The 12621-nt window shown below is 47.1% G+C and overlaps 1 long non-coding RNA gene across 2 annotated transcripts in view; it reads right to left on the bottom strand.

The window, feature by feature from the left end:
* Window positions 1-9659: 9659 nt before the first annotated feature.
* LOC123131354 (uncharacterized) overlaps window positions 9660-12621 on the bottom strand; it is a 4156-nt gene continuing 1194 nt past the window's right edge. Inside the window, exons 1-4 of one of the 2 annotated variants that reach the window (XR_006464153.1) lie at window positions 11490-11604; window positions 10943-11019; window positions 10306-10806; window positions 9660-10217 (exon numbers count right to left, since the gene is read on the bottom strand). This is a non-coding gene — a long non-coding RNA (uncharacterized lncRNA). Of the gene's footprint in view, window positions 10218-10305; window positions 10807-10942; window positions 11020-11489; window positions 11605-12621 lie in introns of those variants that run through there. The other variant, XR_006464154.1, reaches the window with a different exon arrangement.

Here is a 12621-nt window from a genome sequence, read left to right as displayed (position 1 = left end):
AACACAAAGTTATTCATGTTCAGTCTGATTGGGGGGGGGGGGGTTGAATATCGTAATCTTAACACCTTCTTTCAGAAGCTTGGCATCTCACACCATGTGTCTTGTCCTCATACACATCAGCAGAACGGTGCAGCTGAGCGCAAGCACCGTCACATAGTTGAAACTGGTCTAACACTTCTAGCACATGCCTCTGTTCCGTTTCGGTTCTGGAGCGATGCTTTTGTTACTGCTTGTTTCTTGATAAATAGGATTGCCACACGACTTCTTCACATGAAGTCTCCTCTAGAAGTGTTGTTTCATGAAACTCCAGATTACTCCTTCCTCAAAGTATTCGGTTGTGCGTGTTGGCCGCATCCAGGGGCGATTTCACCGTCCGGGCACCCTGGGCACGTGCCCGGGCTCGAGCGCTGCAGATTTTTCGAGTGGCCGGGGTCACAATCCATGAATACGTACGATCTAGACGGAAAAATACAACAGCTTAATGAATTAGGCTAGTTTAGGCGTTGCTTTTGCGGTTTGGGCTTACTCACGCCAAACGAGAACGCCTAAGGCTCATCCATTAATTTCTTTATTACATGGGCCACGCTAGGTTAGTCAGACTCAGATCGATGTCGAGCCTGTGGCTGCATCGCTTGCCTCGCCTGTTTGCCTGCCTCGCACACTGTTTGCCTCTACGCTGCGCCGCAAGACTGTGCCCTAGCAATTCCGGCGTCGTTGGAGGTGGTGGCCGGCGAGGTGCGTGGACTGATGAAGCACCGATGACCGGCAAGACCGCAAGAGATGGTGCACGACCGAGCCTCCAATTAGGCTACGATTCCACCAAGTAACGATCGGGATCTGAAGCGAAAGCGCAGGAGTCAAAGCGGCATCCCCTGTGATGTGAATTCTCCTCCGACGGATGGTGGCTCGTCCTCATCATTGTGGGCACTTCAGCGAGCACTAGTCACGCGTGCAGCACCAGCAAATGCCCAACCTGCGCAAGGCCATGGCCAAGAGACAGCAAACAGCCAACGGCGAGGGCCACCAATGGCAGCGGCAAACGACAACTAGGTGAGTTATCCGACTCCAACTATGTTTGTTCAACTACATAATTGAGCATATTATTTAGTGACACTAGTGTGTTGGCGGTTTGATAGACCAAAGTACACTTTAGTTTATATCGTGCCCAGGCTTTGGGAATTCGCTAGCTCCGCCACTGGCCGCATCTCCGTCCGTACAATAAGCACAAACTCGAGTTTCGCTCTAAGAAGTGTGTGTTTCTCGGGTACAGTCCTCTTCACAAAGGTTACAAGTGTCTTCACATTCCGACAAATCGTGTTTACATTTCCCGTGATGTTGTGTTCGATGAGGCTGTTTTCCCTTTTTCCACACTCTCACCATCCACTGATACTACCGCTACCGAGCTGCACTCCTTTCCAGTTTTGCCTGATCAATTTGTAGATGCTGCATACTCTCCTCTGTTGTTACCTATCCACGGTGCAGGAACTGAACGGGACGCTCGCCTTGAGCTTCTTCACGATGACGTGGTTGCCGCTGCACCAACTGCAACCGTTACACCGGTTGGGTCGCCTGACGGGGAGCTCGACGTCGACAGCACGTGCGTGCCTCATGCACCTGGATCAGGTGGAGCGGCCGCCTCACCTAGCCCGGCTGCCCGTACGTGCATGCCCCATGCACATGCATTGGGTGAGCCGACTGCCCGTACATGTGTGCCCCATGCACGTGCATCGGGTGAGGCTACGTGCATGCCCCATGCACATGCATCGGGTGAGGCTGCAGCCTCGCATAGTCCGACTGCTACTGCAGTGCTGCCGCCCTCGCCCGGCCTGTCTTCGCCGGCCACCCAGGCCCAGTAGCGCCTGTGGACTCCCCCTCGGCAGAGTCCATGGACTCGCCTGCTGGTGTGTCTTCCGCGCCGCTCCTCGATGTTGGCTCTTTTGCTGCGGCGGCTTCTCCGACACCTCCGCCGCCTGTCACACTTCGCCCTCATACGCGCAGCAAGAGTGGCATCTTCAAGCCTCTCCAGCGCATGGATGGTACCGTCGCATGGCTTGCGGCCTGTGTTGCTCATGCTGAGGTTGATCCTACGGCGGAACCGCGCCATTTTCAGGCAGCGCTTGGCATTCCACACTGGCGCGCTGCTATGGAACAGGAGATCCATGCTCTTCGAAAGAATAATACCTGGCGCCTGGTTCCACCTCCCTCTTGTGTCAATATTATTGACTCTAAATGGGTGTTCAAGGTGAAGAAACATGCCGACGGATCCATTGAGAGGTACAAGGCAAGATTGGTTGCCAAGGGGTTTAAACAAAAGTATGGCCTTGATTATGAAGATACGTTTAGTCCTGTTATCAAACCCACGACTATTCGTGTTCTTCTTTCGCTGGCTGTTACTCGAGGATGGTCGCTTCGTCAGCTCGATGTCCAGAATGCCTTTCTTCATGGAGTTCTGGAAGAAGAGGTATATATGCGCCAGCCACCAGGTTTTGTTGACCCTGCTCAGCCACATCATCTGTGTCGCCTCGACAAGGCTCTCTATGGTTTGAAGCAGGCTCCTCGTGCGTGGCATGCACGTCTTGGCGCCGCTCTTCGTGCACATGGGTTTATACCGTCTACAGCAGACACATCTCTGTTCATTCTTCAGCGACCTGAGGTGACTATGTACATTCTGGTCTATGTTGATGACATCATACTTGTCAGTTCGTCCGTCACTGCTGCAGATCGACTTGTGGCTTCTCTAGGGGCTATTTTTGTTGTTAAGGATCTTGGGAGACTGCACTATTTTTTGGGCCTGGAGGTTCTTCATTCTGACAGTGGCTTGACTCTCACTCAGCAGAAGTACTCTCAGGATTTGTTACGACGTGCGGGTATGATGCAGTGTAAAACTGCTACGACTCCTATGTCCTCCACAGACAAATTGTCAGCTTTTGATGGGGACTTGCTCTCCTCTGAGGATGCCACTGAGTACCGCAACATCGTTGGTGGACTGCAATACTTGCTCGTCACTCGACCGGATATATCATTCGCAGTTAACCGTGTGTGTCAGTACCTTCATGCACCGCGTGGTCCTCATTGGACGGCGGTTAAGCGCATTCTGCGCTATGTTCGACACACTGTTTCATATGGTCTACATCTGCAACCTGCGGCTTCTGGTTTGATCTCAGCCTTCTCTGATGCTGATTGGGCTGGTAGTCCCGATGATAGGCGATCCCAGGGGGGACATGCTGTGTTTCTTGGTCCTAACTTGATCGCCTGGCAAGCTCGCAAGCAAGCTACCGTGTCTCGGAGTAGCACTGAAGCTGAGTACAAAGCAGTTGCTAACGCCATAGCTGAGATCATATGGGTGCAGTCATTGCTTCGAGAGTTGAAGGTCTCTCAAGTCCAGTCGCCTGTTCTTTGGTGTGATAACATCGGTGCTACATATCTTTCATCCAATCCGGTATTTCATGCCCGAACGAAACCCATCGAAGTTGACTATCATTTTGTGAGAGAACGTGTTGCACAGAAGCTACTTCAGATCAAATTTGTTTCTTCTAAGGATCAGCTTGCTGACATTTTCACTAAACCCTTGCCCTTACCTTCTTTTGAAGGATGCTGACGCAATCTTAACCTCCTGAGTGTTTCAGGACATAGTTAAGATTGAGGGAGGGTGTTAGACTAGGTATATTGTAGATATTACATGTTGTAACACAATACATGTACCTGTACGTTCTCTTCTATATATACATGACAGCCGTACCCGCTTAGGGTATCGAGCATTGTTCCAAACCCTAATTTGTTTAACAGCGCAGCATAGCTTTTGGCGTATTTCCTTGCTGATCATCTTCTCAACAAATCATTTTGCTGCTGTATCCATCCCTTGCGTGCTACATAATTTTTATTTTTAGGATCAGGAAAAGTAGCTGTTCCATCCCTTGCGTGGTACACAAAAAGATTACGCAGGATCGGGGAAAACTGCACAGCAGTACATGCATGCATGCAACGCATGCCACTAGTACAAATTAAAGATGGATCAGTTCAAAAAAAAAATTAAAGATGGATATCCCCCAAAGTACATGCATGCATGCATGATGCCTTGGACAGGAGTGCTGCTACGTCCATGCATGGCCTTTGGCATTTCCATCTAGAAACGCCATTGTAGCAACCTGTGCAAGCATGCATGTCCACCAGTCTATAGCCTTGCATGCAAGAAGTAGATTGTGGTGCATCACATTGTTAGCAGCCCTTCCAAGCATGCATGTCCACCAGCCTATAGCTAGCTTGCAGGAAGTAGATTGTGGTGCAGCGCATCGTTAGCAGCCCGTGCAAGCATGCATGTCCACCAGCCTATACCCTAGCCTACAAGGCACTTTGTTTGCAGCGTATCAATGCCAGAAACGCCATGGCCCCGGGCGTTTGTAGTCAAGCTAGAAACACCAACAGCTCTGGCGTTTCCAGCGTGCCATGTCAGCGAGCGACGCCAGCTCGGCCTGGGCAGTAACGCTAGCTAGCTTGGCGTTTCCATGTGGAGCAGAAACACAAACTTGCTCGGCGTTTCTATGTTGGGCGGCAACACCGCGGACTGTGGCGTTGCTAAAAGGGTTAGATCGTGAAATACTTTCATGTCGAGTTTAGTTTGTGACAAAGATTGCTCACAAGGTCAGAACAGTGATTTCGGCCAGGTTCGTCGTGGCCACCCGGGCTGTGTGTCCTGCGACGAACTCTGCCACGCTCGGATCTTGGTGCTGCTTTCGGCCGAAACGAGGTGGATTTGGGTGTACCCTTAGGATGTGTTTGGTTAGAGGGAGATGTTAAGGTGGATATGGGCATCCCTATCCAGTTGGATAGGGATAGCCAATTTTTCTGTTTGGTTGTGTGGATAAAGTTAGCCCATATTTTGTTTGGTTAGAAGGATGAATAATGGTTGGGGATAGCCATTTTTCTGTTTGGTTGGTGGGTGAGGCTAGCCCATTTTTCAATATGAGGCAATCAAATATGATACAAAAACATTGTAGAAAGAAGCAATCATACCCAAACAAACTCATCAGTGGTACAAGCTAAATGTTAACTTCAATACACATCATAGTTCAACATTTCCATATATAAAACACAAGTGCATAGAGCACATAGTTCGACATTCCATATAGTAGTAGATCAAATCTATATAGTTATACAACCCATGCATAGTTCAATGTTTTGGTTGTAATCAAAAGAACAAGTCCATACAACCCATAGCTCCATTGTTGGTTGTCATCAAAAGCATAAAGTTAAACACCCATATAAGATCAGCATGCTTCAGCTTCAGGAAAGGTACTCTTCACATACCTAGAGACCCAAACCTTTCTTTGAAAACCCCCCAGGACCTTGAAGGCCGTTGCAACACGAGGATTGTCAACCAAATAGGCATAGTAATGTGCAAGGGAATCCACATCAAAGCCAGGGAGTTCTTTCATCTCATCCCAAAGACCATCAATGGCGGGGTTGACGTCGCTAGCAAGTTTCTCAATGGCAACAGCAATCCTTTCACTTGAAGCCATTATGGTTGCAACCATCCTATCTTCTGCAAAAGGATTAGTTTTGGCTTTCTTCAACTTGGGAGCGGCTGACTCATCACAAGTGTGTGATTGGGCAACCTCTTCATTCGAGGCAGCGGCTTTGTTGGTTTTCTGTTCTTCAAGATCAATCACCTTCGTCGCTAAAGGGTCACTTGAGCCTTTTGCATATTGCCCCGTAGCCATGCCTGCTCCAACAATAACCAGCATCTCCTCATAATGTTTAATAGGCTTGTTCAGGAAGGGTTCATCTTCTTTGTGGTCCTTTGTAAACAAAAGTAATCATTTCAGCAAGGAATGTGAGTATAAATAAATTCTAGCAAGTTATAATGCATGAAAGAACTCATTTCAGCAAGAATTTGGCTATAAAAGCTCATTTCAGCAACTAGCATGGAGTATACATAAGGTCCAGCAAGTGGTAATGCATAAAAGAACTTATTTCAGCAAGAATTGGTCTATAAAAGTACTCATTCCAGCAAGGAAATGGAGTGTAAAAAAGTTCCAGCAAGTGATAGTGCATGAAAGAAATCATTACGGCAAGTACTAGGAGATATGGAACCAATTTCAACAACTATTTTTCATTATAAAGCTCATTTCAACAAGTATTTTGGACAAATGGAACCAATTCTAGCAAGTACTAAAGGGCAGAAAAATAGATACCTTAATATGGTTTGTGTAATGCTCATGATCAAGAACAATCATAAAGTTATCTTCATCCCAAAGTGCACCACTCAATGATTTGAGGTGCACTATCTGCTTATACTTCCTTTTCCACGTCCTTGCGTGATTTGTGATGTGGGTTCCAATCAAGTCTAAAAGAACATGCGGTGCCCCCATGTTTGGTTTTGGTAATTGATGACAATCTCTATGGACTAATGGTTTCCTTGAGTTATATTTGAAGGTTTTGTCCATAGGCTTTTCTTGGAGTGCATGTGTTGATTTCAAGGAGAGTTTGTGTCGACCAAGGTGTTATTCAAGGAATTATCCAAAGATTGGTCATGTGAGAGTTGAGCTTATTGCAAGCATGTCTTGAAGAAGAAGATTGTGTGATCATTCATGTCTACCTTCAAGACATCATTCAAATGAAGAGAATTGGAAAGGTTCAAGGTTGATCAAGACTAAGTCAAGAGTGAATCAATTTGATCAACTCACAAAGCGTAGAAGATGTACCGAGAGGGATCAAGTGATCCCATGGTACGGTAAGAATTGTCAATTACGCTTTGTGTACTAACCCATGGTCTTTGTGAGAGTTCTTTGTGGGGTTAGGTTGCGGTGTGCAAGTTCAAATGGAGCATCACAAAGAGATCAAATGCTTGAAGCTTGCCGTCCTTTGTGGTGATAATGGACTTGTGAAGATGTGCGGAAGAGTGGCTCACCCATAGTGGAGTATGGGGGAGCAATCAACTAGTCTTCATCGAGTTAACACAATCAAGAAAGGTGGTCCAACTTGAGGGAGTCAAGATTGTCATCATCTAGCTCAAGTGGACCATGTGCAAGGCAAAGGTTTTCCCTTGATAGGTTTTCTATTTTACCGGTCTCATGATGGTAGTTGGGAGACCGGGTTATAGGATCGATTGCCGTACTATCAAGGGGGGCTCTCGATGAGTAGCTTGATCGTATCATTCATAGAGAGCTCAAACCATTGCATCCTTGCATCATCTTTCTTGGTTCTTGTTTGGTTCTCTTTGTGAGTCTTAGAGCTTATGGTCATCTTGATGTTTTCTTTGTGAGTTCATCGAAAACGGAGTTCACATGCATCTTCTATGATGTTTTCGATGTTGGAGGTTTTGCCGATTCTTCTCGCTTGGAGGTTTGACTCCTCTTTTTGTTAGGCATACCTCCCCTGCCTCTTCTTACTATTACTAGTCGCTGTTTTGATGCTACTCGTCGTCTTGTTTCCAACAAGCTTGAGTTTGCTCAATTCGGAGCTCATATGCAGAAGTTATGGCAGTTCTTGTTTTCTTGGAAGTGGTTTTTGTCTGGTCCCAGCGGTAGTACCACAAGCCCCTGCGGTAGTACCGCTTGGAGCTCTCAGCCGTTGTACCGCTGCTTCCGGGCGGTGGTACCGCCAACTTGCTCAGCAAAGTCTTGGGCGGTTGTTCCGGCCAGGCACCACCCAAGTACCGGCCAAGCCTCTGTTTTGATGCGGTACTCGGGCGGTGGTGGCCCGGTTGGTCCGGTCGTACCGGTACCACCGGTGTACGGAGCGGTTCTACCGCTCAGGACTTAGCGCCCGAGCGCTCAAGGCCATGCGGTTGCACCGGCCCGGTACCGCTCGACTACCGCACTCAGGGGTGACTCCCTTCTGTTCCTATGCGGTGGTTGAGCGGTGGCTGGGCGGTTGCTCTGGTTGTTCTTCTCAACCGGTGCTACCGCCTGGTCGCCCGGTTGTACCGCCTGGTAGGGTTCTGCACGTATACTGTGAGTCCCGGTTGTACCGGGACCAGGAGCGGTAGTACCGCTCGTGTGCGGGCTGAGCACATAACGGTTGAATTTCCCTCCTCCTATAAAAGGGGGTCTTCTTCCCCTATGAACCCAATCTTTTGAGCTCGTGTTCTTCCCCCATTGTTGACCTTCTTTGAGCTTGCTAACTCTCAATCCCTCCATGGTTTCTTGCTAGTTTTTGAGGGAAAAGAGAGAGGAGATCTAGACCCACATTTCCACCAATCACTTTCTCCTCTATGTGAGGGGAACCCCTTGGATCTAGATCTTGGAGTTCTTTGTGTTCTCTTTCTTGTTCTTCCTCTCATTTTCCTCCTAGCATTAGTTGCTTCGGTGGGATTTGAGAGAGAAGGACTTGGGCACTCCGTGTGCCCTTGCCATTGCATTTGGTGCATCGGTTTGAGTTCTCCACGGTGATACGTGGAAGTTACAAGTTGAGAAGCTTATTACTCTTGGGTGCTTGGTACCATTGAGCTTGTTCCTCTTGGGTGCTTGGGCGCCCTAGACGGTTGTTGGTGTTCGAAGCTCAATCATTGTGGTGTAAAACTCCGGGCAAGCGTCGGGGTCTCCAATTAGGTTGTGGAGATCGCCCCGAGCAATTTGACGGGGTTCGGTGACCGCCCCCAAGGGTTGCCAAAGTGTACGGGTTCGGTGACCGCCCCCAAGGGTTGCCATTTGTACGGGTTCGGTGACCGCCCTCAAGGGTCCCTTAGAGGAATCACGGCATCTTGCATTGTGCGAGGGCGTGAGGAGATTATGGTGGCCCTAGTGGCTTCTTGGGGAGCATTGTGCCTCCACACCGCTCCAAATGGAGATTAGCATCCGCAAGGGTGTGAACTTCGGGATACATCATCGTCTCCGCGTGCCTCGGTTATCTCTTACCCGAGCTCTTTACTTATGCACTTTAATTTGTGATAGCTATATTGTTTGTTGTCATATATCTTGCTATCACCTAGTAGTTTATCTTGCTTAGCATAAGTTGTTGGTGCACATAGGTGAGTCTAGTTGTTGTAGGTTTTGTGCTTGACAAATTAACCGCTAGGTTTATTCCGCATTTGTTCAAGCCTAAACCGTAATTATTTTAAGAGCGCCTATTCACCCCCCCTCTAGGCGACATCCACGATCTTTCAAAGTCAGTGCGCTGAAAATGTTCATTCATAGCAGCGGCACAACCATTCCAGTGGACATTCTTGAAGGAGGTACCTGGTCTATGGCCACCAGTCACCAAACCACATAGATGGGCTAGCATGTACAATGACATGGTAGGTGTCCATGAGATTTGCCTAGCAGCCATATCCTACAATTTCACCAAGCATATCAGCAAGTATTTGGAGAGAAAGAACCAAATCAGCAACCAATTTCAACATAAAGAATTAAATTGGACATGTATTCGAATAGAAAGAAGCAATTCTGTAAGTATTTCAACATAAAGAATTGAATTTCAGCAAGTATTTCAACATAAAGATTAAATTTCAGCAGGTACTTGGAAAGAAAGAAGCAATTCAGCAAATATTTCAACATAAAGAATTAAATCTCAGTGAGTACTTGGAGAGAAAATAAGCAACTCAACAATAATAGTATGTCATTACAACAAGTAATATGTCATTACAATGAAATTCCCACAAACACATAGTTCAAATAAAGTACAATAGTTCTTCCCACATTTGAATGACATGGTAGCTACTACATGTTTTGATACTGCAAATAGTTTTGTCGGTCTTCCCACATTTGATCAGCAAGTCCTTGCCTAAAATTAGCCATGTATGCATGTTCTTGTGCTTGGCCAGTTGATGATGAAGCATGAGTGATATTGGCCACCCATTCATCCTAGGGTATGATATATTCATCAATGCCATCATTTAAAACCTCACGCCACGAAAAGGAGGCAAGAAGCCTGGTTTGGCTCCATATCCGGCATCAACTAGATAAAATTTTCCTAAATACGAGGAGCATTTGGGTTACTTACATATATATCAAAATCCCATTGACAACATGTATCTACATGGTTAATCTATTACCTTGTGGGACACGTAGACCATTTTCACGTCCTAAAGCATCGCGTAAAACTACAGCATCATGTGCTGTCCCCTCCCAACCGGCCAACACATATGTGAATCGAAGGTCAAAATCAACAGCCGCCATCACATTTTGAGTAGTATATTTCTTTCTACCATCAAAGGCAGCCTCCGTATCAGGTGTAACAGAGGCACGTACATGTGTACCATCAATAGCTCCAATACAATCCTATTAAGTGGAAATAAAAACAAAAAATTAGGATCTAAACAGATTTGTGCCTACACTGACAAAATGTAGTTGTCACTCGGTGTCATACCTTAAAGTATGGATCCCACCGATGGTTTCCTTCTATTTTCTTTTGGGTCCCCAATGAAGGCTTCCTAATAAGTTCATCTCGAAGCTCACCAATTGCATGGAGTACTTTTTTAAAATAGCGGCTAACAACTTCACCAGATCTACCAAAATTCCCACCAATTACTCTATTCCGAACATTGTGACCAACAGTGTGCAAAAACATTGCTACTTGCTGCTCAATGGACATATGGATTGTGTCCTTTAGCAAATTGCGATCTCTAAATAGTTGACAAAACCGAAAGAAAGGAGCTCTCCGAAGCCTAAGGATGTTCACACAAGTTGTGTCATTCTTCCATCCTTTGTTATCAAAGTACTCTCTTCTCATCCTATCTCTCTCATCAATTGGGGCATATGTAATTGCCTCTCTCCTTTTTCTTTTTCTAGATTGGACAACTAAAGCTATCATATTGATAAACCATTGTGCTGCCGCCGCACAAATTAACATCTTTGTTTTTTTGTCCATCTACAATGCAATGGTACAAATGACATTACTTCATCAATTACAAATGGTATTACTTTAACAAAAACAACTCAGCATGCACATCATCAGTCAAGCAGTACATACGAGGAACATTTGGTTTTACTAGTAATCAAGTTACCTCTGATCTTGCAGAAAATCAAAGAAAGGAGGGAGATGTAGCCCCTGACTTCAGCCTTGCCGTTTCCCTTTCAGCTCCTGTATGAAAAACAAATCAAACGTCAGCGCACACACACACCACACACAAGTTCACACCAGCAGCACCATGTACAGCCCCATCAACATGCCCAGCTGCTCCTGTACGCAAGCACACAGCACGCACACATTCACACCACGAGCAGCAGCTCATGTACGCAAGCACGCCCGCGCAGTTTGCCAGCTTCCTACATCTGCTGCCCGCGTGCGAGGCGCATCTGCTCCCACGCCGCCCCTGCATCTACCTCCCGCGACATGCCCAGCTACAGATCTCCCGCGCCGCCCCTGCATCTACCTCCCGCGCCACGCCACCAGCTACAGCTGCCGCTGGCACCACGCCCAGCTGCGGCAACCGCCGCCGCTGCACCCATCACCGGCCGCCGCCGCCGCCACACCCATCTGCGGCTGCCGCCGCCGCGGAAATCTCGAACGAAGGACTAAGGACAGGAAGAAGATAGCACCAATGCACTGACCTTGAGATCCGCCGGCCGTCTATTCGATTTGCAGCCGCCGGCATCGACGGGAGACGAGACGAGAGATTTGAGGGAAGAAAGGGGGAAAAGATAAGGTTGGAGAGGTGGGCGGGGCCGAAAACGTTTCGGCGCGAGCCTGGCTGCCCATGTCCGCGAGATTTTCGCGCACGCGCGGAGCCGGATTTTTGGCGAATATTCCTAGCATCTGGTTATCCACGTCCTGCCTCGTCCAACCTCGTCCATGAACCAAACATGTGGTATCCACCCTAAATATGGCTATCCCTGTCTCTTGGATGGCTATCCCTCCAACCAAACACATCCTTAACCTCCGTGCGTCCTAGGCTAGGCTAGGCTATGTCCTGTGTGAGTGAGACATCTTGGTCGATCTTATCTCCTAGTACTAGCCACTTGGCAACGGAGCCAGGCTGGCACGAGCAAAGGCTAATTTGCTTCACTTCTCCATGACCACGAGCGTGCTTGACTTGACGGTTCACGCCATGGATCGACTTGGCACGCACTGTGCAGTTTCTTTTGTACCACCAGCTTAGCACGTAGAACAACCTGGGTTCCCGTGCCACTCGGTACACGATCGACCATCTATGAAATACTCTGTACCGTCAGCGCTAACGAGGAATCAAAGAGTGTATGGAAGTGGCTTTAAATTAAATATAATACTCCCTCCGTTCCTAGATATAGGGTGTATAGTTTTTGACACAGAAATTAAAAAACGCACGTGAAGGGAAAATTTCACAAGTTTTGAGTGAGATTACAGATGACTAATTGACATAAGAAAATAGAGGAGCTTACATGATATAAGGAAATGTAATCAAATCCCTAAAAAAAATTATCCAAACGAGTGGTGCAACGCAATAGACCTTATATTTCGGATTTTTTCCTCAAAAATCTATACACCTTATATCAAGAAACGGAGGGAGTAACAGAATAGCCCCTTCAAAGTAGGGGCTTCACAACCCGCTTCTCTTCCTTAATTTAGTGAATGGTGGGTTAGACAACAAAGAAGAGATTAATAAGATATCGTATTAAACATGTACAAATGTACAATCAAATAGGTGTTAGAGGTATTCGTACAACACCGGGTCTAAATACACAATGATGTACAACACGTACAGGG

This window comes from Triticum aestivum, chromosome 6A, assembly GCF_018294505.1.
Source record: "Triticum aestivum cultivar Chinese Spring chromosome 6A, IWGSC CS RefSeq v2.1, whole genome shotgun sequence".
In the NCBI taxonomy this organism is placed as follows: Eukaryota; Viridiplantae; Streptophyta; class Magnoliopsida; order Poales; family Poaceae; genus Triticum; species Triticum aestivum.
Note: the sequence above shows the minus strand (reverse complement) of the source record. Positions and strands in the feature narration are given on the sequence as shown.